The sequence below is a fragment of the Callorhinus ursinus genome, unplaced genomic scaffold (assembly GCF_003265705.2).
Source record: "Callorhinus ursinus isolate GAN/ISIS: 27379988/994484 unplaced genomic scaffold, GSC_fseal_2.0 scaffold4, whole genome shotgun sequence".
Classification (NCBI taxonomy): Eukaryota; Metazoa; Chordata; class Mammalia; order Carnivora; family Otariidae; genus Callorhinus; species Callorhinus ursinus.
Genome location: NW_027397066.1, coordinates 124,919,342 through 124,946,971, shown reverse-complemented (window position 1 = coordinate 124,946,971; position 27,630 = coordinate 124,919,342). Strand labels below are relative to the sequence as shown.

Here is a 27,630-nt window from a genome sequence, read left to right as displayed (position 1 = left end):
AGTTCGTAACTGATGAAATTGAGTAACTTGCTCCAAACCTTCACTTAGTAAATGGTAGGGCAGGATTTAAATCCAGGTCTACCTGCAAAATCCATGCTGCCAGTAATTTGTTTACTTATTTTGAAAATTGGAATCTTTCCCATGATTCAAAAGATTATTGTAAAGATTCAAAGAATAAACGAATGCTACATGTCTAAAAACTTTTAAACCATCTATATTTTTGGATAGAATCTTTCCCTTTTATTTTTTTATTAATTTCTTGACTTTTTATTCAGGATTTAAATAAAATTTTTGAAATACTCATCACATTTTATAACAAAAAAATAGATCACAAACATTTTGCAAATTAGTATCTAATTCCCTTTGTATTCACATCAAGTGTGACACCCCCACACTGGGACAGCATGTCTGTTCCCAGGGGCTCTATGCCATGGGCATTTGCATCTTTCTTTTATCACTACTCTAGGTCACTCTAACATTTCAAAACAACTGCTTTGTCTTGTATTCATATTGGGAGTCTTTATTAAACAAAGGTACAGTTTGTTTTTAATTATTATGTCATTCCACCTTCATCTATAAGATGATATTCTAGCTCAATCAGCTACAGCACTATTTCAGGCAAAGAAGAAGGTGAGAGGAGAACAAAGCAGTACACGGTTAGTCTCTATTTTCGAAGCATCACCTGAGGCTTCATTCAGATAATTTCAATTAACTTTTATGGAAGTTACTCAGCTAAAACCCTAGCAAATGCTACTGTAACTAGATTCAGTGCTCTAGAGCTACACAACTGCTGAGGAATTTAATCTATAATTTTTTCCAAGTGTATCAAAAAATATTGCTCCCAAGACTGACCTATGTGACATGTTCCCCATGGTCTAATGCAAATTAGGATGACTGTGATATAAAGATCTCTGAGACCAGGGTCATAATGGAAACATTAGCAGACCCTTCACTACAGAAGCCCTGCGGGGGGCCATTAAGATATTTTATGGAAGTGCTAGTGCCAGCCCGAAAGCAAATGGCAAAGAGCAGGAAACATAAGTGACTGTAAAAAGAAAACAAAACAAAAATCCAATAAGAGACAATGAAGACATCATTAAAAACATAAACGCAATGAAAATGCCTATGGTGTATTTTCCATTATCTGTGACCTTGGGTTTCAGTTTTGGCTCTGTGTTCATTATCAGTTTAAGAAAAATACTGCCTTAGACTCCTAGGCTCACACATTCTTTGCATGATTCCTTAGAAGAGGAGGGGCAAAGCCCTAAGCTAGCTGTCAAAAAACAATTTACTATAAATTGTAAGAGTAAAAAATCCTCTAAGAGTTTTCCCTCTGCACTCTTCATTATTGTCTCTCAGGGAACCCACCCAGGATGACAGGAATATAAAAATTAGATTGAGGTCTTTTACACTGTTTTGACAGTTCATATCCTCCCGGTGTGTTATTTATATTAACAAATTCAGTTTTCTACCTCAAAAAGACAGCTGGTTAACAAAACGCTGTTGAACAAAAGAGATCTCTTAGCCATGGTTAAACTGTCAGGTTATCTCAGATTAGAACCACAGATAACAGTAACCTATGTTAAGTAACGCAGATTGTGATCCAAATTTGTAAGTGATTTCCATCAAGCTCTTTTTAAAAATAACAATTAAATAGGTTCCTCAACTCCTAAGGTATTGGTGTTTAGCTTTTCCTTCTGTAGTTTTTCTTTCTTTAGCATAAAACCAATTTTTTTTTCCTTGAAGTGAAATAGGTGCTATTTACTTGAAGTGAAGTGAAAAATTGGGGCTAGTTTCTCAACTACTTTCCGTCAGAAGACACTTCATTCCAGGTATCCCAAGGTTAAATTTGATGTCAACACTGACTATCAGAAAAACATCCCCATTTCTTCCATTTGCCTTGCATGTATAAATTCAGTCTTTACATAATCTCTCTCTCTTTTATTTTGTAGAGCACTAAATTAAATGTCCCACAAACTGTATTTTTCCAACATTTAGTTGATGTTTGATGAAAAATTTGGCAACTTAACTGTCATAAAAATGATTAAGTAGAATTATATTGGCAAGGCTCAACTATCACATAATGTTTGGGAAAGTGGATAGGAAGGAAGAGAGTGAATAGGAAAGTCTCTTGCTCTTCTCTCTCTCTCTCTCTCTCATCAAATAATGTTTCTATGAGAATCTTCCATAATTAAAACTTAGGTCCTAAAGAATTAACCATGAAGCATATTGGGGTTTACTCTTTGTGATCAGTCTGAAATAGATTGCTTTGTTTTCCTTAGAAATAGTCACTTTCCCAGTAAATTAAATTATATTAATAATTTTTGCTCATTACCAGTAGAATTTCCCCCTCAATTTTCTACTAGTGCAATTCTAAGTAAAAGTTCTACTTTAAAAAATCATTAGATTTGAACCAGAAAATAGAAATTATTTGCAGGAATATTATATTTCTCTTTTTTTGAAATTCTTTTAAAACTGACCTATATATAGCATTCATGAGGCTTATATATGGTTAATATTTGAGGATTTCTCTTTGTACTTGATAGAGTTCAGGACATGCTAACTCCAAATATGGCACTTTGACGTATTGACTATTTTAAGCTGAAGGAGTCTGAGAAAATGGCAGAAGTAGAAAGGTCACTCTGACCTTCCCCCCACCCTTCTCTACTGAAACAGATCATAAAATTCTCACGTGAGAGGTGCCCTCCCTATGACCAGAGAAAAGGATGCTCCTTTTCTCTGAAGACAAAGATACCCCCAAAAGAATCCTAGCAAATGGGCCTTGCTAAATCTTCCCATTTACTACACTTACCTCATATCCTCTTTGGGGAAAATTAATACTCTAATAGAAGACAAATAGAGAAACATTCCATGGTCATGGATAAAAGTTCTTGATGTTATACAGATGACGGTACTGTATCTTTTCTTCTATAAATTTAGTACAAAATCAATTGAGATCTATTTAGATATTTGAGAACTCAGTAAAGTTACTTAAAATGTTATTTGAAAAATAAAGATCCACAAATGACTAAAACCTTAAAAAGGAAGAATAAACAGGGAGAACTTGTTCTATCAGATTTTTTTTAAATTGAAGTATAATTAGCATACAGTGTCATATTACTTTCAGGTACAGTATGATTCAGCAGTTGCATGCATTACCTTCTCCTCATTATGATAAGTGTATTCTTTTTTTTTTAAGATTTTTATTTATTTATTTGAGAGAGAGAGAAAGCATGAGCAGGGCAGGGGCAGAAGGAGAAGCAGACTCTGTGCTGAGCAGGGAAACCAACACAGGGTTCAATTCCAGGATCCTGGGCTATCCTGTAAGATTTGAAGACATATATTCTAAAATGCAGGCCCTGGGTCCTGAGCTGTGTGTGCTTTCATATGGAAAAAAGACCCAGGTAAGGATTCCACTAACTATCTTTCAGATCCCAAAGAAGGAAGCCCAAGGAAAAGCCCAAGGAAAATAATAAAGGCCTAAAAGACTGTATCCCCACTGTGAGGTAAAGTAATTCTACACTAGTGAAAATGTGAACTAATGAAGACGTTCATTTACCAGTAAGTTTAGCAAGTCTTTCAACCTTGAATAATAACGTGTGGAGAGACAGGCAGAGGTTGTCTTCTAAGCCAAAGGGTGGAATTGATGGAGAGTCATCTCTATGGTGAGCGTGAGAGCATGGACATTTTGGGAAATGAGCTTCTTTTATGAAAATATTGGATCATAAGGGTGTATCATAAGTCACTGAGCCATTTTCAGACTCTTGAAAAATCAATTTGTGCCTAATTGTTTAGCATAAATAATTCTGTCATATATTGGTAAATTTAAAGCATTTGATACCTGTTTCTGTCTGTCCATCCATCTATGCTGTTTGCAAACACACACACACACACACACACACACACACACACACACACATCCCTAAATACCCTTTTACATAAGTACTTGTAAGATGGCTATTTACTTTCAGGATGAGCAGGCTCACATTTGCCCTGAGGAAGATTAATATAGTTCACTTTGCCCAGTAGCTTTCTTTCCATTTTTTCACATTTAATATTGACTCTGAAGTCAATAGCATAGATTTGACAATCAATAGGCACCATTTTGATTCAGTCATTAGCACTTACATAGGTGACCGAGACCTGCTTATAATCTCAAAATGTATGCTATAAGAGAACAGGACTAAGAAGAAACCAACTCAAGGCCAATTTCTTGATCAAGAATTTTGCTATCGCCTATACTTGTTCTAGATTCTGGCTTAATGGTGGCAAAACCACTTTTTTTATTTAATATTAAGACGATTCTTTCTCCAACTCAGTATGGAATTTTAACTTAATATATTAAGGCTAGATTAAAGCAAATATAATTCCCATACTTATTCAAACTCCCTTCCTTCCTTTCCCCAATATTTCCACCCAAAGTCTACCATTCTCAGCTTGGTTGTCTGTAGAAAAATATTTTTATATATTCTAGAGTCTACTTCTTGTTTGCCCTCTCAAACATTATTTATAAAGCTATGTGAAAGGACACTCAGATCAGAACCCAGGACCTTTGTTTTAGAATATATGTCTTCAAATCTTATAGGATAGCCCTCGCTTCAACAGCACATACTCGAGAATTGAAATGATACAGAGATTAGCATGGCCCTTGCACAAGGATGACATGCAATTCATGAAATGTTCCATATTTTGGAGTGAAGTAGATAAAGGGGATTAAGAATATACTTCAGTCATTGGTTCAATAAATATTTATTGAGGGACTTCATTTTGCCATTCAGAGGGCTTGCTTGATCCAATGGTAAAAAAAAAAATAGGCAAGATCTGTGCTCTCTGAAGTTGATGTAAAAGAAGTAAAGTAATTACAAATTGTGATGAATGAATGCTATGAAGTAAATAAAAAGGGAGCTGAAATAGAAAATAGTGGAAAAGAATGATCTTGGATGGGGCTTTTTCATTGGCAAATCCAAGTGGGAGGACCAGGTGAATTTTTTTTTTCTGATGTTTTTAACACGTTCATTTAAACTTTAGTAACAAATCACCAAAATACAAATATAGAGCAAGAATATTATTTAATGAACTAGTAGAGAGAAATTTATCACAATTCTATCAAGTCATCTTGATGCATCAAATAAAAGTTCCAAAGTTCTAAACAAAGACTTGCCTTGATGGTATTATCATATTTGGCAATAGCAGATTTGGGCTGTCTCATTTTAGTCATGTGACTAAGTGAGGCATATTCTCCAGAAGCCACACCAACTAGCACCACATCAAGAAGATTGAACTGCTCTGGGAAGGAATTCCAGAAATGGGGCACCCAAGGGCTAGGATCTGAGATGTTCAGCAAAGAACCTCTCCTGCAGAAGAGCCAAGTCACTACTCTCTAATTCTTAACCAAGGACCCCAAGGGGTATATGTGTATGTATGTGTACGTGTGTGTGTGTGTGTGTGTGCGCACGCGCATGTGTATGTGGGTAGATAAGCCATTGAAACTATGCTCTGAAGTGTAATCTGAAGACAGTGAAAATCTGACACAATTTGGAGAAGACAGGATTTCTTGTATGCAACCGAAATTATTTTTAGCAAAGCAGTCATTTATAAATAACTGCATTACATCTTTCATGACTAATTTCTGTATCTAAATACTAACCGTGAAGCACAAAAGATGCCTTAACTCATGCCAAGTTCATGTAAAGCTGTATAATGTCATTTTTGGAAGACAAATTGCATTTGCTCTGGAGCTTTGCACACACATGCGATAAAACACCCCCAGCAAATGTCTGTAGCCACTTGAACATATACCACCTCCTGTGGTTTCTCCATATATCAAATGCAGCTGGGATGATTTAAAGATTATCTGTTAAGAATGCATCTAGCCTACATTTTTAAAATATAAGTTCCAGCCAATAGATGAGCTAAATGATCCTTTATTGCCACACAGCTCTTACTACCTTTCCGAGAAATCAGCAGTGTAAATATTCCACCCTGTGTCAACTAACACAGAAACTGGTAGAGCTAGGTTGCTGGAAACTTGGCATGGTGTGTAAATTCACAAGAATCCATCAAGCTCTTCTATTATTTATACTGTAAGATTTGTAGGCTGTCTGTAGAGTAACAGGTGTAGCCCCTATGGGTCAACAACCACCTGAATAATGCATGGGAAAAGGAAAGCAATACCACATACACCACAGTTTGGTATTGTTCACTTTGGGGAATATCTTTCCCTATAATGGGAAGAGAGACTGGGGGAAGAAGAAAGGAAGAAAATCTTCCTTAGCAGTCATCCATACACTGTATGGTCATATGTGATAGTTAAGGCCACTTCCTTTGTGATTGACAGACCAATGTTGAATCCTGGTTTTACCAGTTACTATTTCCTGCTTTTTTGTTTGGTCAAGACATTTTAAACTCAGTTGAATTCAGTCTTCCTCAGAAGAAGCAAAACAATATGTACATAATTAGTTTCTAGTTAGCAGAACACTAGCAACTGGATTCTATTATTAACTTACATATATGAAGGTCTCAATTATTAGATAGAAGGGACAGAGACAGAAAGACAGTTATTTTTATTTGGAAATTAGTAAAGTCAAAAATATGTGTTATAAGAGGTTGTATGTTACAATGACTTATTGTCATAATGTATTAATTTAATAGAGATTCTGGATATCATCAACAGTAATCACAGAGAATGTGTTTGTATGATGAGGGAAAAGGAGCAGATCCATAGCACCCTAAAGTTCCTTTTGTAACTCAAACCATAGAACTAGCATGTCACAGAACCTCTGTCATTAAATATTATCATTTGGACAACAAAATGCGGATCTAAAAATAGGTTATGGAGAGTTAAGTAGCTGTCATAATCCTCTACATATAAAGGACATCTCATTTAGGAGGATATATATATATATACGAGGGATAAAGAAGGCTAAGTGAATTGACTGAGGTTTCCAGTTAGTAGTGGAGGAAAATACACTACTTACTGCTGTTAATAAGTCATAGACAATGAAAATGCAAAATGATCATAACAGTAAATTCTAATAATATGATCTAGTATTTACTGAGCATTTACTCTGTGCCGGGCATGCTGCTAACTGTGCCTCATGTGCTATTGCCTCATTGAATTCTCATGATAATCCTAAGAGGTAGGCACAAATATTAAAGTTTGGTTTTCTAGATAGGAAAACTCAGGCTCAATGAGCTTAAGAAAGTTGTCTGTGGCCACACAGGGAACAAGAGGTAAAGCCAGATCTCTTTGACTCCAAAGTTCAGAATTATGTGGCTCTTTAAATTTTTCTAGTCTAAACTTAATAGGATTATTTGCTTCTCCGTAAACAACCAGATGAACATTTTTGCTATGGTGCCCAATGCAATCAAGACAACGACATATGAGAGAGATGAATGCCTACCTTCCTCCAATAAAAGTGTTTCTTTTAAAAATAAGGGAATGAAATCTCTATAAATCTTGTCAGCTTTGTTTTGAAATTTTCTTACTATGACTCATAAGCATAAAAACCAAAGCTGCCATGAAAGATGGAGAATCCAAACAAAGTTGGAAAAAATGTATTTTTTGAGTCTCTATAATACCGTCAATGCACTTTATTTTTGTGACCTTGTTTTCCCTAGGACATAAATACCACATTTATGTCTGTGGGGGAAGTACCGCACAAGGTGAGCCACGTTCTTTATAAGAGGGGTTCAGTTTTTCCCCCAAATGATATATCATCTCATTCTTAGAAATGTTATGGGCCCAGATGTTAACTCATAATCTCCTTGCCCTTTGGATTTGAAAACATTACAGATTTCTTACAGAACCTCTGCTCATAGTTAAAAGTTCAAGAGCAGAGGTCCGAAGAACCATTTCTGCCCTAACTCTACACTTGTGATGTCTGGCCCATTACGACTTCATGAGTCTTAAAGGCAGGGAGAAGAAAGCCCCCCCCCACCCCCCCCCCCCCCATGCTAGGGCTTGTTGGTTTGCTTGCTTCTTCTGTGTTTGTTTACTGGAGATGAATGCCAAGAAGGCAATTATTTCTCCTCCTAAAAACAGTCTTGACTGAGAAATGATAAACAGTCCCACCCATCGTGCAGAAAGTTGGTGAAAATCCCACAGAAACCTAGAAAAAAATGTGAGCCAAGGAGCCTGAATACAAATGCTGGAGAAGAGAAAGACTAGGGAAGGAGGGAAAAGGGGAGGGGATGGAGCAGGAACAGGAGCAGGAAGCAGTGCTGAGAAGTGACACAAGGAACAAGGAAAGAGATGAAGGAAATGAGAGTAAGAGGTGCTCCAGGAAGTGAAGTGAGTCTCTGTATCCTCAAAGGATTTACCATCCTGTGGTGCCGAGCACTCCTGCAAAAATCAAAGACAGAAACCTAGAGAAAACAAACCTGGCAGTAATCACAGAGATGACATGGGACTTCTAAAGAGCTCAGGAGAAACTACCTGAACATAAAATGTAGCCAGGAGAGGTGAAAAAGTCACTGGCTCTTGAGAGCCTGTGCTGGCAGGCAAAATTCAACTCTGCCTTATAGTCTCTTATGTGTGAAATTAGATAGCTAAACCCCCAAAAGAAAAGTCAGAAGTCCCATCTGTTTTAACCAAAGGAAACACCTGATAATAAGAGAAATATTCACTTAATTGGTAAGCAAGCAAGCAAACAATAACTATAGACCAAAGGAATTCCATATAATGGACAAGAGTTTCTCACTCAATTAAGAAAATACCATTTTCTTCATAGAGCCAGGGCAATCTATAAAATCCCTACCAATAAAATTGTAATACGCATATTAGAGAAGACTTTTTATTTTAATTTTTGTGACACAGTTTGTAAAAGACTTTAACAAAAGACATTTCAATCAGCAGAGTGACACACCTCCCAAAGCTCATGTTTTTGCTCAAATTTCAGAAAACTAGCATTTTAGAAGTACAACTGGAAAAGTTGTAATTGAAACCAATTATTAGGTAATTTTAGGCAAAGAACTGCACAATTAGCACCTTTGTTACCAGAAAGCTAGTAAAAGTGGACTGAGGATGTGAGAGGAGGAAAAAAAGAGGATATTTTCAAAGAAAATTGTATGTCAGGCTTGACTTAAAACCCATTTGACCCTGCAGTTGTACTGTATAGCATATGTATATAAAACAAAATACCACAGGCTGGGTGGCTTCAACAACAAAGATTTCTTTTCTCACCGTTTTAGAGGTCAGAAGTTCATGATCAGAGTGCCAGGAAGGCTGGGTTTGGGTGAGGGTTCCCTTCCTGGCTTGTAGACAGCTGCTTTCTTGCTAAGTCCTCACGTGGCCTTTCCTTAGTACGTGAGTGCAGAGAATGAGAGAAATTTCTCTCTTGTTTTTCTTAGAAGACCAGTAATTCCATCATGAAAGTTCCACCCTCCACCCTAATCTAACCCTAATTACCTCCCCAAAGCTCCATCTCCAAGTTAGGACTTCAACATATTAATTTTGGGGAAGGCACAAGCATTCATTCTATAATGCATATGTATATTTATAATCATTCAATAAAAGCTAAATCCTTTTCTTTTTATTTTTTATATTATTTTTTAAAATTTTATTATATTATGTTAATCACCGTACATTACATCATTACTTTCTGATGTAGCATTCCATGGTTCATTATTTGTGTATAACACCCAGTGCTCCATTCAGTACATGCCCTCTTTAATACCCATCACCAGGCTAACCCATCCCCCCACGCCCCTCCCCTCTAGAACCCTCAGTTTCTTTCTCAGAGTCTATAGTCTCTCATGGTTCGTCTCCCCCTCCGATTTTCCCCCCTTCATTTTATCCTGCCTACTATCTTCTTCTTTTCTTTTTAACATATAATGTATTATCTTTTCCAGAGGTGCAGGTCTGCGATTCAACAGTCTTACACAATTCACAGCGCTCACCATAGCACATACCCTCCCCAATATCTATCACCCAGCCACCCCATCTCTCCCACCCCCCACCACTTCAGCAACCCTCAGTTTGTTTCCTGAGATTAAGAATTCCTCATATCAGTGAGACCATATGATACATATCTTTCTCTGGTTGACTTATTTCACTCAGCATAACACCCTCCAGTTCCATCCACGTCGTTGCAAGTGGCAAGATTGCATTCCTTTTGATGGCTGCATAATATTCCATTGTATATATATACCACTTCTTCTTTATCCATTCATCTCGGGATGGACATCTTGGCTCTTTCCATAGTTTGGCTGTTCTGGACATTGCTGCTATAAACATTGGGGTGCATGTACCCCTTCGGGTCCCTACATTTGTATCTTTGGGGTAAATATCCAGTAGTGCTGTTGCTGGGTCATAGAGTGGCTCTATTTTCAACTGTTTGAGGAACCTCCATACTGTTTTCCAGAGTGGCTGCACCAGCTTGCATTCCCACCAACAGTGTAGGAGGGTTCCCCTTTCTCCGCATCCCCGCCAACATCTGTCATTTCCTGACTTGTTAATTTTAGCCATTCTGACTGGCATGAGGTGGTATCTCATTGAGGTTTTGATTTGGATTTCCCTCATATCAAGCGATGTTGAACACTTTTTCATGTGTCTGTTGGCCATTTGGATGTCTTCTTTGGAAAAATGTCTGTTCATGTCTTCTGCCCATTTCTTGATTGGATCATTTGTTCTTTGGGTGTTGAGTTTGATAAGTTCTTTCTAGATTTTGGATACTAGCCCTTTATCTGATATGTCATTTGCAAATATCTTCTCCCTTTCTATCCGTTGTCTTTTGGTTTTGTTGACTGTTTCCTTTGCTGTGCAAAAGCTTTTTATCTTGATGAAGTCCCAATAGTTCATTTTTGCCCTTGCTTCCCTTGCCTTTGGCGATGTTTCTAGGAAGAAGTGCCTGCGGCTGAGGTCGAAAAGGTGGCTGCCTGTGTTCTGCTTTAGGATTTTGATGGACTCCTGTCTCACATTGAGGTCTTTCAACCATTTTGAGTCTATTTTGTGTGTGGTGTAAGGAAATGGTCCAGTTTCATTCTTCTGCATGTGGCTGTCCAATTTTCCCAACATCATTTGTTGAAGAGACTGTCTTTTTCCACTGGACATTCTTTCCTGCTTTGTAGAAGATGAGGTGACCATAGAGTTGAGGGTCCATTTCTGGGCTCTCGATTCTGTTCCATTGATCTATGTGTCTGTTTTTGTGCCAGTACCATACTGTCCTGATGATGACAGCTTTGTAATAGAGCTGGAAGTCCGGAATTGTGATGCCACGAGCTTTGCTTTTCTTTTTCCACATTCCTCTGACTATTCGGGGTCTTTTCTGGTTCCATACAAATTTTAGGATTATTTGTTCCCTTTCTTTGAAAGAAGTTGATGGTATTTTGATAGGGATTGCATTAAATGTGTAGATTGCTCTAGGTAGCATTGACATCTTCACAATATTTGTTCTTTGAGCTAAATCCCTTTCAATGTCTCTATTATATCCCATGTCTCTGCATGACCTGTCTCTCCCACCCAGTACTGCTTATCTTTCCACTCAGCACCTTGCTTGCTCTATTGCAGCCACAATGGTGTCTTTGAGCCCTCTGAATGCACTAAGATTGCTCTCATTTTGCAGTGTTTCCATTTGCTGTTTCCTTAACATGAAATATGCTTCTCCCAGGTAGCTATCTGATTTACTCTTTGCTCAAATGTTACTGCATCAGGAGGGTTTTCCTGAACATCCTATATAAAAGAGCAACCTTGCTTGCCCACCCCCATCCCACCTTGGCATGCTATCTCTTTTATCTACTTCAGTATATATATTTTTTACCATCTTAGTGTCCCATCAGGGAACAATGTGTTTCATTCACCTCTGTATCTTCTATGTCTAAGCTTATGTTGGCACACAGTGGTTCTCAAATAAATCTTTGCTAAAGTATGTTTAAATGAATAAATTATGTGCTATGTATATTTTACAAAGACACACTTAATGGATCCTTGTACTCACTATTGTTACACAGAGGGTCTGGATTATACTTCTTGGAAATACACCACTCTGCTTTGGGAAAAAATGTTTCAGGAAGCATTCTTTTTCCCACACAACAATCTTTATAACTATAGCGTGTTACTCACCTAATCAAAAAGTAGCCTGAGCAAATCACAATTTTGTAGAGTATTGTTTATGCTCTGTACCCCTTTTAGGGTAACAGGTTATTAACCATTATGTTGTTTGAAATTGAACATTCTATAGACTGAACCAAAACAATACTTTTACTTAAAGTATAATTCAAAATTTAGTAAGGACTGCCAAGAGAATTATTGAGAACACCTAACCTATATAATGAAGTGAGAATTCTCTACACATACACTATTTAGGAGGTAATAAAGTGTGGGGGAAATGACATATTTGTCATATTTGTATTATTATACAAAATGGAGTACTGAGGGAAACTTTCAATTCCTCCTTTCAAAGAACTGTGGAAACTCAGCTAGCTTTGGCTAGGTAAATAATTCCCTTTCTGGTCTTGTTCTGGTTATTTATTGCCCATTCCACTCTGGCAAACTTAGTGGCTTAAAACAACACCACATATTTAGCACAGAATCGGCAACCTGGGCATGGCACAGTGGGAAAGGCTTATCTCTGTTTCATGTGACATCCCCCAACTGGACATTGGATGACTCACTTCCAGAATGGCTCACTCACATGGCTGGCACTTTGAGGTTAGTTGTCAGCTGGAGCTCAGGGAAGGCTGAGGGCCTGGGGATTCAGTTCCTCTTGGTATGGGTCCCATCTTGTGTGCCTTTACAGAGGCTTCCTCTTGGCCTCCTCATATCAAGGTGTCTGGATTTACAGAGCAAGTGTCCCAAGAGAAGACGATAGAAAAACCTAGACTTGGAAGTCATACAGAACTTACTTCTGTTGTGTTCCATGAGCAAATCAGTCACAAAGGTCTGCCTGGGTCCAAGGAGAGGGGATAGAGATTCTGTCACTTGATGGAAGGGTTGTTAATGTCATTATAAATGGAGAACGGGGCATGGATCCAATGGTGGTGTTCATCTTGGGAAAATACAATCTACCATAGGACCTATCCTGATTTTTTTCTTCATACATTACCCAAATTCTCTGAACTCTCCTTGGTGTTTCCTATACCATACTTTGCCCACACCTACCTGCTCCAGGTTGTTGCTTACTTGTATTTCAGCCCTTATTATTAGTTATAGACAACACTTCTTTTCTGCTTGTGTACCAAGCTTTTATCAACGGTGTTCCTTAGGAGGTTTGTTTTCTCCAAATTACTGGCAGGATTTTTCCCATTAATTCCTTAGTACTCTGAGAATTGCTTATTTGTTTTTGGTGATCCTAATGTTCTACTTGATCTTTCCCTTCTTTAGGTATTTTGTGTTCTTTGGCTATCTGCTTCTGGGATCTGTGTTTTCTTACCTATTATAGCAATAAAGAGAGACTTATCCTTTTCCTACTTTGATGGAAAAATAAAGCAAAAATACTAAGTTATTTGCTGAATAGAGCTTGAGAAGAAAATGAATGTTTTCCTTAATTGGGCAGAAATGTGGGTGACATGACATTGTCTCTGAAACTCTATTAATTTGCCCTTATTCAAATGGTTACATCCCCCTCTCCTCCCCAGGGCAGTTTTCCTTTTACAGCAGATTGGGTATCCAACTTTTTCTTTAAATTGAGCCTTACGAAATTGGCCCAGCAACTACCTAGCAGCCCCAAAGCCCACCCTCTTCTACTGCCTTCATGTTCCTTTCCATTCAGCTCTGGAAACTACCAGAGTCCCCATGACATTTCAGAGGATTATGGGAAATAGAGATGGAGTAGGGTTACCACTATTTTCCTCCCAGGTACACTGTGCCACCATCCCTTCAAGTGCTGTTAATATAGGCGTTTCTGCTACAGAAACCTCAAGACCACACTGCATCGGTGTATACTTCCAAACTTCAGGGACACATTTATTCTTCCTCATATGGATGAGGAGGACTGAAAAGGATAAGGATGTATGCTTCAGACTCCCAGACGCTCTTCCCAAATTCAGTCTCTCTGACTATGTTCAGCATTAATGATGGCACAGACGGGGACGTTTGTGTTCTGCAGCCCAGCACACATCCTGCTATATTTGGCTTGCCAGGCTGCCCTGGCAGGAACTGTCAATCTTTATGTGATCCTCCTGGAGTTCTCCCACTGTGTTTTAGAAAGGGAAGAGTGGTGCTTTCATTCTTACCCAAGCTCTGCTTTCTCCAGGAGACTTACCACCTCTCTCCCCCACACAACCTTCCTCTTACTTTGGGTGGGGTAATACTGGGGGCGGGGGAGAGGTGGGGAGAGTTGGTGACTAGGCATTTTCTGAACTAGCTTTTGTCACTAATACCTGGTAAGAAGGTAGTGGACTTTCTGAGTACAGAACATGAGGTTTATTTGTTCTTGGCTTTGGATCTTTGCAAAAATTCTAAAACCTAAGTATCCTATTTGACATCCTATTATATATATTATAAAGTTTAATGCACTGATTATACTAATCTGTACATTTTCTATTAAGAATTTGGGCTACAAAAAAGATACTAGAAAGCCTCAGGCAATGTGAATCGTTAAACACTCACTTGCATCTCTCACAGCCATAACATGGGATTCTCTTACCTAATTTCAAAAACAAATGCTTTGTTGTGTGAGCTGCTTCTACAGTTTCATATGCTTCCCCTGAGATGGACACATCCTCATGCAGAATGTTTCTCCTTCCTGTCTCTGGAGATGACTCCTGAAGGAAAAAAAAAAAAAAAAAAGGATTACACTTCAGAGAGAGTAGGAAAAACCTCTCTCAAATTCACCCAGCATCGACCAACACTCTTCTTGGTAGCTGCCTGCTTCACAGTGTTTCTTTCTCATCTTTTTTTTTTTTTCACACAAAACCCCAAAATAGAGAATTTTCTTCAGCAGAGGAAGGGTCATAAGAAGTTACAATTTTCATAACCGTCCCCTAGCAACAGACCCAGTGAATCTTTTCTACCATATTTATCTTGGGTGGCATAAACATGGGCATAGACATAAAAATATGGATAAAGATATAAATGTGGAATATACCATGAGGCTCACTGTTGTGTGAACTCTATATAGTTGTATAATATTGATTTGGTTTTCATTTATTTTGTTATTGTTATTTTGTTTTTTTTTTGCCACAAAAATCCCTTCAGTTTTTTCAGGGAGAAATAACTGAATGGGTCTAATTCATCCAACATTTGGCTCTGAGACTGGGTAGTCTTGGATTTGAATTCTGCTCTACCCCAGAGCTTTCTCCACCCAATGAAGAAGCAGTTAATAAAAATTATTTGCATGGACATGGTTGTTTGAAGTGTCAGTTTCATTTTGAAGTGCTCTTTTTGAAATAGTAATGGGTAAGTAGAAAGTGCAATCCATTCACTAACAAATAATGAATAAGTGCCTTCTAAACACCAGGTACACTTTGAGGGTTGAGGTAACAGCAGTGAGCAAAAGAGACACAATTCCCTACTCTCAAGGAGACCACATTCTCTTGGGAGGAGGCAAATAATAAATGAATTAAAGAAGTAAAATATATCATGTGTTTGTTGAAAATAAAGCATGAGCTCTCCACCAATCAATAATTTGATGACCTTGGAGCTATCATGCACACTTTCGAGATTTGTTTTTTTCCTCTGTGAAACAGGGTTTGTGTGGAGGATCACTAGGTGGCTTTTGGTGCTGACATCTGGTGAGACTTTTCTTTAACTCTTTTCTGGTTGGTTTGTTTTTTGGTGTAAATTCAGAATGGCCTCCATATAGGCAACATTCCAGCTCCACTCACTAAGGGAAGAAGAAATTCAGGTCAGGAGACTGGTGTCTGGGCAACTGGATATGATTCATAAATTTTCAGTAATTGCTTTTAATCTACTTTATTTTTTTGTCCTAAAACTCAGACCTGAATAATCAAGCAACTATATATTAACTTTACCCAATAGACCTTGGACCACCTGTCTGTTTCCTGTTTTCCTTGCCAAGTATCCCTTCTGGGAAAAGCTGATTGGAAACACAGCAGGACAAAACTCATTTCTCTCCTTTCTTTGTTCCATCTGTCTCTCTTCTCATCTGGGAGATTTCTTATTCACTTCCTCATTATTTCTCACGTTCAAGGCTAAATTCTCCACCTGTGCTCTTGATCCACTGCTTCCCATCTTCTTCCAGATGTTTCTCCTACAGTAAGTCCTACCCTTCCTTATCCAGTATTTTAGATGTCTCCCTTTACTGACTTCACACAAGTTAAAAATATTATCATGTCTTTTCCACTGAAAAAACCCTTCATTCTCCCTGCCTGATCCTCTAACATTCACTTTTTCTTAACTGACCAAGCTCCTCTGAAAAAATAGGCTGCAATTTTATATACCCTTCTATTCATCTCCTATTGACTCTTCAAAGGATAGAAGCAGGTTTGTAACTATAACTGCATTGGAAAGTGGTTTCACTAATGTTCTCAATGATGTGCCAAGTATTTTCACCACTCCCAGTAGCATTTGATATTACTGGCCATAATGCTCTTGAAGCTCACCCTTTATCATATTTGAGACAGGACTCTCATCCATTACTACTCTGTTATTCTTTATCAACCTCCCTTCTGGGTTCCTTTCTCCCCAAACTTAGGACTCTTTCTTTCTTACTTCCCTCTTTTCACATTTTAAATCCACCTGCAGTTTCCACTACTACCTGATAACTGTCAGCTATCCAGATCCAAAAACCTTTTTTGAAATGTTTGTATCTGATTGTCTTCTGGATAGCCATATACATGACTGTGGGGTGTCATCATTGTTCCTTACCTTCAAAACAACCTATTCCCAAATGAACTCTTAATATCTAACCCCTCGTGGCAAACTTAGTCTATTCTTATATTTCCTTTTATGTTGAAAGGCTACCATCTACTCAAGATTACGCTTTTAAAATTGTCCACATTGATACATGTATGTAGATCTAATTTATTTATTTTAACTGCTATTTAAAGACTCTCTGGACTCAAGTCCTATCTCTGCCTCTTAATAGCCTTGTGTTCTTGGGTAAATATTTAATTTCTTCATGCTTTATTTTTTATCTGAAAAATTAAACTTTTATAACTAGTATTTGAAGTTTATGTTCCATATATATATTTACAATATTCCATATATATATTTACAAATATGTATATATGTATGTACATACACACACATAACATTTATCTTTACCAATACTTGTTATTACCAGCCCTTTTAATTATCATTGATCTTATGGGTATCATCTCAATAGGATGAAATTACTAGTTTAAATGTAGGGTTTGCCCACTCTTCCATGGAAAAATAAATACATATTTAGCAAGTGCTTAGAGGAATACCTAGCACATAGTAACACCTCACTAAATGTTACCTGTTACTCTTATCAGTATTACTATATAGTATTCTATTATAATGCTGTAACAAACAATTTTATCCATTTGCTTATTACTGAATTTTCAGTCTTTAATCCTTTGCTACTAAAAATCTTGCTCTAATGATTATGCTACTCTATTCTCTTTGAAAATAATTGGTTTGAGAATGGGCACATGGCTAATGCTGAGTAAAGAAACATGAACTTTTGGAAATGGTTTCCTTACTCCTAAAAGGAAGTCACAGGAATATAGCACCTTTTCTTCTCTAGATGTCTGTCTGGATGAGATCTCTGGAAAAGCTGTAGCATTCTTGCCACTGAGAGAGGCCAGTGTGAGAGAGAAGTTGGTATATTAGGGATGGCAGAAACAGAGCTGGAAAGAACTGGCTTCTCGAAGACTTGTTGAGCCCCTGATCATCATAAGCCTGGTTTTCAGCTAAACTCTGTACACAGGTGATAGTAGATGTCCATGTTAATTAAGCCAATTTGAGATAAGATTTCTGTTGCCTAAAGTCAAAAGAATTCCAACTATAAACTTGATGAAATAATTTTAAAAAACGTATACTCCCATTAGCAGTGTACGAGGGTTTGTATGTTTCCATGACTTCATCAACACTTGGTATTATCAGATTTTTTAGTTTCTGACAATGTTATGGGTATGAAAGAGTAGCTCACTGATGTTGCAATATAAATATCTGTGATTTTCTATGTATATAATCATATAACTCTCCAAATCTCAACTAGGGTATATTTATAATTTATAAATCATTTCTTTTTATTCTGTCATTACATTTGCTAGCAATGTACAGGGTTGACAAGAAGCAGTCATGGTAACAGCAGCTGAAACAAAATAGAAGTTTATTTCTTACTTACATTTCTACAAGTCTGGAAGCTGTCAGTTTGGGGCTGATATGGTGCTACATATTGTTAAGGACTCAGACCTTCCAGTTCGCCACTCCTACACTCTTGATTCATAGCAGCCTCCACATCAGCAGTGACAGGAAGGAGGAAGAGTAGAAAAAGAAAGGTCAAAACTCATGGGCCAGATATCTGTTAAGGAAGTCTCATGGAAGCTGCCACTTAAAGCTTGCATTTATATCTCATTAGCCTAAACCTGGATTAGAGGTAGATATGTGGGGAAATAACTAAAGTACGGAATGGTTCTAACATTTCACTGCCATTGAATTCACTTGCTTTTGAAAGATACAAACAATTGGATTAGGAAAGTGACCTTCTATTACTGTTTTGTTCATTGTTTCTTTCATAAGTTGTTTTCAATTTTATTATATGACTGCTGCATTTATTGATATAGATTTTTCTTTACATTGTCCGGTTGATGTATTATATTAATGTATTTTCTAAATTTAAATCATCTTAATATCTTGGGATAAAACATATTTAGTCATGAAGGTTTTTTTACCTATATACACACCACACACACACAATGTGAATCAGTTTGCTATTTTATACAGTAGTTTTACATCTATTTCATAAATGATAGTTGCTAATCATTTTCCTGGCTTTATTTATTTGCAGAATTGGTAGCAAATTCATACTAGTTTTGTAAAATTTATAAGAAAAGACTTTCTATTTCTTGATAACTTAGTAGAATACACCAATCAAAACATCTGGACCTGTTGCTTTTTCTGATGTAGATATTTTGATAATGTTTATATATCTTTAGTTGATATAGATCTACATGGATTTTTATTTATAATGAATACATTTTGTTAACATATATTTTTAGATAATTAACATTTTATTTTAAAATTTATTATAAAGGGTCTCATACTTTTAACAGGTTTTTAAAATCCTCAATATTACATATAGTTACAGTGTTTTCAATATCTATTCATCTAGCTACTTATCACCTATCACTTCTCTCTCTCTCTCTCTCACTCTTTTTTCCTGACCAGCATTGGCAGAATATTGCCTACATTAGTGGTATTTTTATAGAACTGGGCTTTTATTTCACTGCTCTTCTCTCTTCTTTTTGCTTGTCTTCCATGATATCAATATTTCCTCTTTCATTATTTTTTCTACTTAAGAAGTTTTATTATTTTTCTAATTTATTGATTGTTATTTATTTATTTATTATTTATTTATTTGAAAGAGAGAGCATGGAAGGAGGAGCAGAAGGAGAGGGCTAGAGATAATCTTTTTTTATTATATATATTTTTAATTTCATAATAGGTTTTTTAAATTTATTTTTTATTAATTTTTTTATTATGTTATGTTAATCACCATACATTACATCATTAGTTTTTGATGTAGTGTTCCATGATTCATTGTTTGCGTATAACACCCACTGCTCCATGCAGTACGTGCCCTCTTTAATACCCATCACCAGGCTAACCCATCCCCCCACCCCCTCCCCTCTAGAACCCTCAGTTTGTTTCTCAGAGTCCATAGTCTCTCATGGTTCCTCTCCCCCACCGATTCCCCCCCTTTATTTCTCCCTTCCTACTATCTTCTTTTTTTTAACATATAATGTATAATTTGTTTCAGAGGTACAGGTCTGTGATTCAACAGTCTTACACAATTCACAGTGCTCACCATAACACATACCTTTTAGAGAGAGAGAATCTTAAGCAGGCTCCATGCCCAGTGTGGAGCCTGACCGGGGGCTTGATCTCACTACCCTGAGATCATGGCCCTGAGCCGAAATCAAGAGTCAGATGCTTAACCAACTGAGCCATCCAGGGGCCCCTTGATTGTCATTTAGATCATTAATGCTTAATCTGTTAATTAATGTTTAATCTGTGCTGTTCTATATTAGGATATGCTCTAGGGTAATGCAAATACATTTTCAGGAATATTTTGAATAGGAGTCCAGGTCTCAAGTGATGGCTTAAAAACTTCAGGGCCTGAGATCCTTCCTTCCATTTTGCTCCTCTCCTATCCCTATGGTATTGCCCTCATATGCATAGTAGAATATTACCCAACAGCACAGCTGCATTGAAGCTTAAAATCATAACATCACTTCTATTCACTCATCTTGTTTTCTGTATCAGGGACAACAGAGGCACATTCTGATCTTCTGGCTAGCTAGCATAAGTTGTCCACCCATCCCCAAGACACACACACACACACACACACACACACACACACACACACACACGAATATACATAGTTTTAAAAATGAAATAATTCATCGTGATATATAGACCTCCACCTCTGGGCCCCGGTTCAAATTCTGACTCTAGCACTTCAAAATGTAGCATCCAACAAGTCACTTAAATTATCTGAAACTTGGTGTTCTCATCTGGAAAATGAAAATAATACAGTATTTCTTATGAAGTTGTTGAAACGCTTTAAGTAGGGAAAGTGCACAGTTCAGTGTCTGGCATTTAGTAGCATTCAACAGAAGTACACCTCTGCATACCTACAGGAAATGCCTCAGTAAAGGTGAGATCATGAAATGTGATTCCCAAGTTCAGAAGAAAATGCTCTGTGATTTTCTTGTTATGTGTCTGCTTTGGCGATAAAGGACAATGTTTTTTTTAAAGGTGACAATTCTCTAATCATGGTAAGGGGAGATAAATACTTTGTTTTCCTCCAGGGAGAAAAAGAGATGCAGTAATGCTTAATGGAATTTTCTTCAATGCCACAAAGTTCGTGGCAATAAATCTTGAACACAAGTTGAATTATTGTTGACTTTTTATTTCCTCAGGGTGTTTTTGACCACATCATTAAACTGTATCACTTTCATTGACCTAATTTTATCATGAAGTCCAAGGGATTATAAAGGGATACTTAAATAAAATAAAATAAAATAAAAAAGTAAAATAATAAAATAAAAGGTTTGGTTCCATGTGTTCTTGCTAATTCCTATAAATTGCTGTTAATTCATTTTTGTTTCTTGGAAGGGTACATATAAAGCTAAATAAATTTTGGCTTTCATTTATAAAATATTATTTCTATAAAAGGACAGAGGCCATAAGAGTAAGGCTCAATTATTCTTACATTATTTATTAATATTAAGGTATTAATACATTATTAATTACTAATATAGTATTAATTAGTGAATAATATATTATTCTTAATATTTATTGAGCAATATCTAAGAATAAAATGAAAGATGTTACTCTTCACAAACTCATTTAAATGCATTTTGAATATATGGGTTCAGAGAGCTTAGTTACTAGTTTGTCTTTTTTTAAAGGTTTTATTTATTTATTTGTCAGAGAGAGAGACTGAAAGAGAGAGAGTGTGCACAAGCAGGCGGAGCAGCAGGCAAAGGGAGAAGCAGGCTCCCCGCTGAGCAAGAGCCCGATGCAAGACTGTATCTGAGGACCCTGGGATCATGACCTGAGCCAAAGGCAGATACTTAACCGATTGAGCCACCCAGGTATCTCTAGTTACTAGTTTTCAACTCACAGATCAGTATACCTAACTTTAGAATCCAAATGTCATTCCTTGAACACTACCTAGAACAAATTATTACTGCACAAAATATACATCAATATACATACGAAATTTTTTCCCTTGACTGAGTATGAAAGGAGGTTTGAGAAATCTATCTGCACCTGACCTGAGAAGTAAGTAGTGTGATTTGTTTTATACCATAAAATTCTATTGGAAATTTCATCTGGAAAAATATCAGTTAATTCTAACAACTTAACAACATTACTACAGGGGAAAGATGAGAGACTGTGGAAGAAAGAGAGCCAGAGCCAGAGCCAGAAACAGCCATAGAATGAAAATGACAGAAAGAGAGCAACAGAGAGAGGCATTTCCCCCTGCAACTGAGTGAAGTCATCTGCTTATTTGGGTTGTCTTTAAGATTCCATTTGGGAGACAGAGAAAGCATGAAGAAATTAACTTCATAAACTCTCCAGAAGTCTCTCTCTCTCTTTTTTAAAAAATATTTATTTATTTGAGAGAAAGAGGGAGAGAGAGAGACCGTGAGAGCACAACTAGGGGGAGGGGCAGAAGGAGAGAGAGAGAGAGAGAGAATCCTCAAGCAGACTCTGGGCTGAGCAAGGAGCTCCATGCAGGGTTCAATTCCAGGACCTCGAGATCATGACCTGAACTTAAATCAAGAATTGGATGCTAAACTGATTGAGCCACTCAGGCGCCCCTCTCCAGAAACCTCTTTTATCAAACCCTCAGTTTGTTTCTCAGAGTCCATAGTCTCTCATGGTTCCTCTCCCCCACCGATTCCCCCCCTTCATTTCTCCCTCCCTACTATCTTCTTTTTTTTTTTTTTAACATATAATGTATAATTTGTTTCAGAGGTACAGGTCTGTGACTCAACAGTCTTACACAATTCACAGTGCTCACCATAACACATACCTTTTAGAGAGAGAGAGAATCTTAAGCAGGCTCCATGCCCAGTGCGGAGCCTGACCGGGAGCTCGATCTCGCTACCCTGAGATCATGGCCTGAGCCGAAATCAAGAGTCAGATGCTTAACCAACTGAGCCATCCAGGGGCCCCTTAATTGTCATTTAGATCATTAATGCTTAATCTGTTAATTAATGTTTAATTAATTCTTAAGGCTAGTGCTATATACCACTTGAAGAACCAAGACATATAGTGTCTTTGCCTTCCTTGTTTTCTTTGATCTGTCTCCAGGAACAGGCTCAGAGAAAGGAGCTCAATGCCCAAGAAGAACAAGAAGGGCAGACCTCACACGATGCCACATCCTAGATGATTATCATCTTACAATGACGTTGGGACTTCTTCTCCAATCAATTGTATCTGGCTTCTAAATTTTAAGCACAGTTTTATATAAGTAATGTATGATCTCTATTTTTTTTTTTTGCCTCATATATATTTCCTATGTACAGGAATCATTACTTGATTTCCCAAGCAAATCAGTTTTTCCTGAACTAAAAGTTAACCTTTGTTGAATGCTATCTTTACACAAAATAAACTAAATAGAGTATTTTTGAAATGATAACTGTCTGTTCTAATAAAGATGGAGATACCTGGAAGCAATATGCATATATATATGTTATATATGATATATGATACATATAATATATGTATAGATAGTTATCTATACATATTTTTGAGGTAATGGTGAAGAGTGAAGAACCTGAAGGAAGCATGACTTTCACCTGGTAACTTTCTTAATTATCATTACCACTTTATTATGTTATTTGCAGCTGAATAAATACCTTCTCCCTCCTAGCCATGATTTCCTTCTGTTAATCCCTGCAGTGCAGGCAGAATCCTGTATGTATGACACTGCAATCTGTCACATGGTATGATTGTAATCCCCACACATTCAGCATTAGCCATACCAAGTGTAAGGAAAGAAGAATATCCTCCACACTTGGTTAAAATGTCATGGAAAACTGTGAAAAACACACACACACAAAGTGTTCAGGGTGTCCATTTATCAGCATGATGTATTTTTAGTTTTCTGCAGCCGGCAAGTCTTAATTCAAACCAACAAAAAATATCAATGGACTGCATATGGTACACTTCTCAGCATCTTTAAACATATTTGAACTAAGCAACATCATCCTTACAACATTTTCCAGGACTAAACTATAACTGCTCACATTTATAGTGCCTCCAAATCAGGGAATGAAAAGGCAATGAAGAATCATTCCTCCTATCTTTCTGGATGCTCTTTCTTAGTCTTTCTGTGGATCCTGACCTTGGACCTCTTCTCTTTTATGGTCTTTCATGTTTATACCCACTCCCTGGATGATCTCATTCAGACCCATGTCTACCATCTATATACTGATGACTCCCAAGTTCATGCCATTAGTGTAGCTCTTTCCCATGAAATTTGAATTCATATATCCAGTCACATACTTGACATCTCTATGTGGATGTGTAAGAAGCAGCTCAAACTTAATATGTGAAATATGTCCAGTCACCAATCCCCAAATCTGTTTCTCATCTGAGTTCATGGCAACTTTATTTTTCTACTTGTTTTGCCCCAAACCTCATTACTGACAATAATCTATGTAACAAGTCCCAAAAGTCTTATTGTCCTATTTTTAAAACTTCCATAAAGTCATTGTAAAAAGCATCTTTTTAGTAATCTAATGTTGAAAGCAGTAGAATCTTTTGTTGCATGTTGAAAAAGGACCAAGAAATGGAATTCACAATAATAAATAATAAATAATAAAAATGAGCAAAGAACCAATTCATTTTTTTAAAGTTCTTTTTTTAAGATTTATTTATTTATTTGAAAAGAGAGAGGGAGAGGGAGAGAGTGGGAGGATGGGTAGAGGGAGAGGTAGAGCGTTCTTTTTTTTTTTTGTCCAGGTGCTGTTTTTTTTCCTTTAAATTTTTTTTATTGTTATATTAATCACCATACATTACATCATTAGTTTGTGATGTAGTGTTCCATGATTCATTTTTTTGTTCATAACACCCAGTGCTCAATGCAGAATGTTCCCTCTTTAATACCCATCACCAGGCTAACCCATCCCCCCACGCCCCCTTCCCTCTAAACCTTCAGTTTGTTTTTCAGAGTCCACCGTCTATCATGGTTCGTCTCCCGCTCCGATTTCCCCCTTCATTCTTCCCCTCCTGCTATCTTCTTCTTTTTTTTTTTTCTTAACATATATCGCATTATTTGTTTCAGAGTTACGGATCTGTGATTCAACAATCTTGCATAATCCATAGTGCTCACCATAACACATACCCTCCCCAATGTCTATCACACAGCCACCCTCTTCCGCCCACACCCCACCACTCCAGCAACCCTCAGTTTGTTTCCTGAGATTAAGAATTCCTCATATCAGTGAGGTCATATGATACATGTCTTTCTCTGATTGACTTATTTCAATCAGCATAACACCCTCCAGTTCATCCACGTCGTTGCAAATGGCAAGATCTCATTCCTTTTCATGGCTGCATAATATTCCATTGTGTATATATACCACTTCTTCTTTATCCATTCATCTGTTGATGGACATCTTGGCTCTTTCCACAGTTTGGCTATTGTGGACATTGCTGCTATAAACATTGGGCTACACGTACCCCTTTGGATCCCTACATTTGTATCTTTGTGGTAAATATCCAGTAGTGCAATTGCTGGATCGTATGGTAGCTCTATTTTCAACTGATTGAGGAACCTCCATACTGTTTTACAGAGGGGTTGCCCAGATTGCATTCCCACCAACAGTGTAGGAGGATTCCCCTTTCTCCACATCCCCGCCAACATCTGTTGTTTCTGACTTGTTAATTTTAGCCATTCTGACTGGTGTGAGGTGGTATCTCATTGAGGTTTTGATTTGGATTTCTCTGATACCCAGTGATGTTGAGCACATTTTCCTGTGTCTGTTGGCCATTTGGATGTCGTTTTTGGAAAAACGTCTGTTCATATCTTCTGTCCATTTCTTCATTGGATTATTTGTTCTTTGGGTGTTGAGTTTGATAAGTTTTTTATAGATTTTGGATACTAGCCCTTTATCTGATATGTCATTTGCAAATATCATATCCCATTCTGTCGGTTGTCTTTTGGTTTTGTTGACTGTTTCCTTTGCTGTGCAAAAGCTTTTTATCTTGATGAAGTCCCAATAGTTCATTTTTGCCCTTGCTTCCCTTGCCTTTGGCAATGTTTCTAGGAAGAAGTGGCTGCAGCTGAGTTCGAAGACGTTGCTGCCTGTGTTCTCCTTTAGGATTTTGATGGACTCCTGTCTCACATTGAGGTCTTTCAACCATTTGGAGTCTATTTTTGTGTGTGGTGTAAGGAAATGGTCCAGTTTCATTCTTCTGCACGTGGCTGTCCGATTTTCCCAACACCATTTGTTGAAGAGACTATCTTTTCTCCACTGGACATTCTTTCCTGCTTTGTAGAAGATGAGGTGACCATAGAGTTGAGGGTCCATTTCTGGGCTCTCGATTCTGTTCCATTGATTTTTGTGTCTGTTTTTGTGCCAGTACCGTACTGTCTTGATGATGACAACTTGGTAATAGAGCTTGAAGTCTGTAATTGTGATGCCACCAGCTATGCTTTTCTTTTTCCACATTCCTCTGGCTATTCGGGGTCTTTTCTGGTTCCATACAAATTTTAGGATTATTTGTTCCATTTCTTTGAAAAAAGTGGATGGTATTTTGATGGGGATTGCATTGAATGTGTAGATTGCTCTAGGTAGCATTGACATCTTCACAATATTTGTTCTTCCAATCCATGAGCGTGGAATGTTTTTCTATTTCTTTGTGCCTTCCTCAATTTCTTTCATGAGTATTTTATAGTTTTCTGAGTACAGATCCTTTGCCTCTTTGGTTAGATTTATTCCTAGGTATCTTATGGTTTTGGGCGCCATTGTAAATGGGATCAAATCCTTAATTTCTCTCTCTTCTGTCTTGTTTTTGTACAGGAATGCCACTGATTTTTGTGCATTGATTTTATATTTTGCCACTTTACTGAATTCCTGTATGAGTTCTAGCAGTTTTGGGGTGGACTCTTTTGGGTTTTCCACGTAAGGTATCATATCATCTGCAAAAAGTGAGAGTTTGACTTCTTCTTTGCCTATTTGGATGCCTCTTTTTGTTGTCTGATTTCTGTGGCTAGGACTTCTAATACTATGTTGAACAGTAGTGGTGATAGTGGACATCCCTGCCGCATTCCTGACCTTAGGGGGAAAGCTCTCAGTTTTTTTCCCCATTGAGAATGATATTCGCTGTAGGTTATTCATCGATGGCTTTTATGATATTGAGGTATGTACCCTCTATCCCTATACTCTGAAGAGTTTTGATCAAGAAAGGATGCTGTCCTTTGTCAAATGCTTTTTCTGCATCTATTGAGAGGATCATATGATTCTTGTTCTTTCTTTTGTTAATGTATTGTATCACATGGATTGATTTGTGGATGTTGAACCAAACTTGCAGCCCAGGGATAAATCCCACTTGGTCGTGGTGAATAATCCTTTTAATGTACTGTTGGATCCTATTGGCTAGTATTTTGGTGAGAACTTTTGCATCCATGTTCATCAAGGATATTGGTCTGTAGTTCTCCTTTTTGATGGGGTCTTTGTCTGGTTTTGGGATCAAGGTAATGCTGGCCTCCTAAAACGAGTTTGGAAGTTTTCCTTCCATTTCTATTTTTTGGAACAGTTTCAGAAAAATACGTATTAATTCTTCTTTAAATGTTTGGTAGAATTCCCTGGGAAGCCATCTGGCCCAGGGCTTTTGTTTGTTGGGAGATTTTTGATGACTGCTTCAATTTCCTTAGGGATTATAGATCTGTTCAGGGTTTTCTATTTCTTCCTGGTTCAGATTTGGTAGTTGATACATCTCTAGGAATGCATCCATTTCTTCCAGGTTATCTAATTTGCTGGCATAGAGTTGCTCATAATATGTTCTTA

General features: G+C 37.3%; 1 long non-coding RNA gene and 1 other non-coding gene across 4 annotated transcripts in view; one reads left to right on the top strand and one right to left on the bottom strand.

Moving 5' to 3' along the window:
• LOC141372518 (uncharacterized) overlaps nt 1-27,630 on the bottom strand; it is a 116,971-nt gene that overhangs the window by 55,825 nt on the left and 33,516 nt on the right. For 2 of the 3 annotated variants that reach the window (XR_012377784.1, XR_012377785.1), the window contains 3 exons: nt 18,219-18,326; nt 14,586-14,703; nt 12,633-12,770 (listed from right to left, as the gene is read on the bottom strand). This is a non-coding gene — a long non-coding RNA (uncharacterized lncRNA). The remainder of the gene's footprint in view (nt 1-12,632; nt 12,771-14,585; nt 14,704-18,218; nt 18,327-27,630) is intronic. The other variant, XR_012377786.1, reaches the window with a different exon arrangement.
• LOC112826298 (U6 spliceosomal RNA) lies at nt 4,590-4,692 on the top strand. Its single transcript, XR_003208907.1, has one exon. It is a non-coding gene; the product is annotated as a U6 spliceosomal RNA (small nuclear RNA).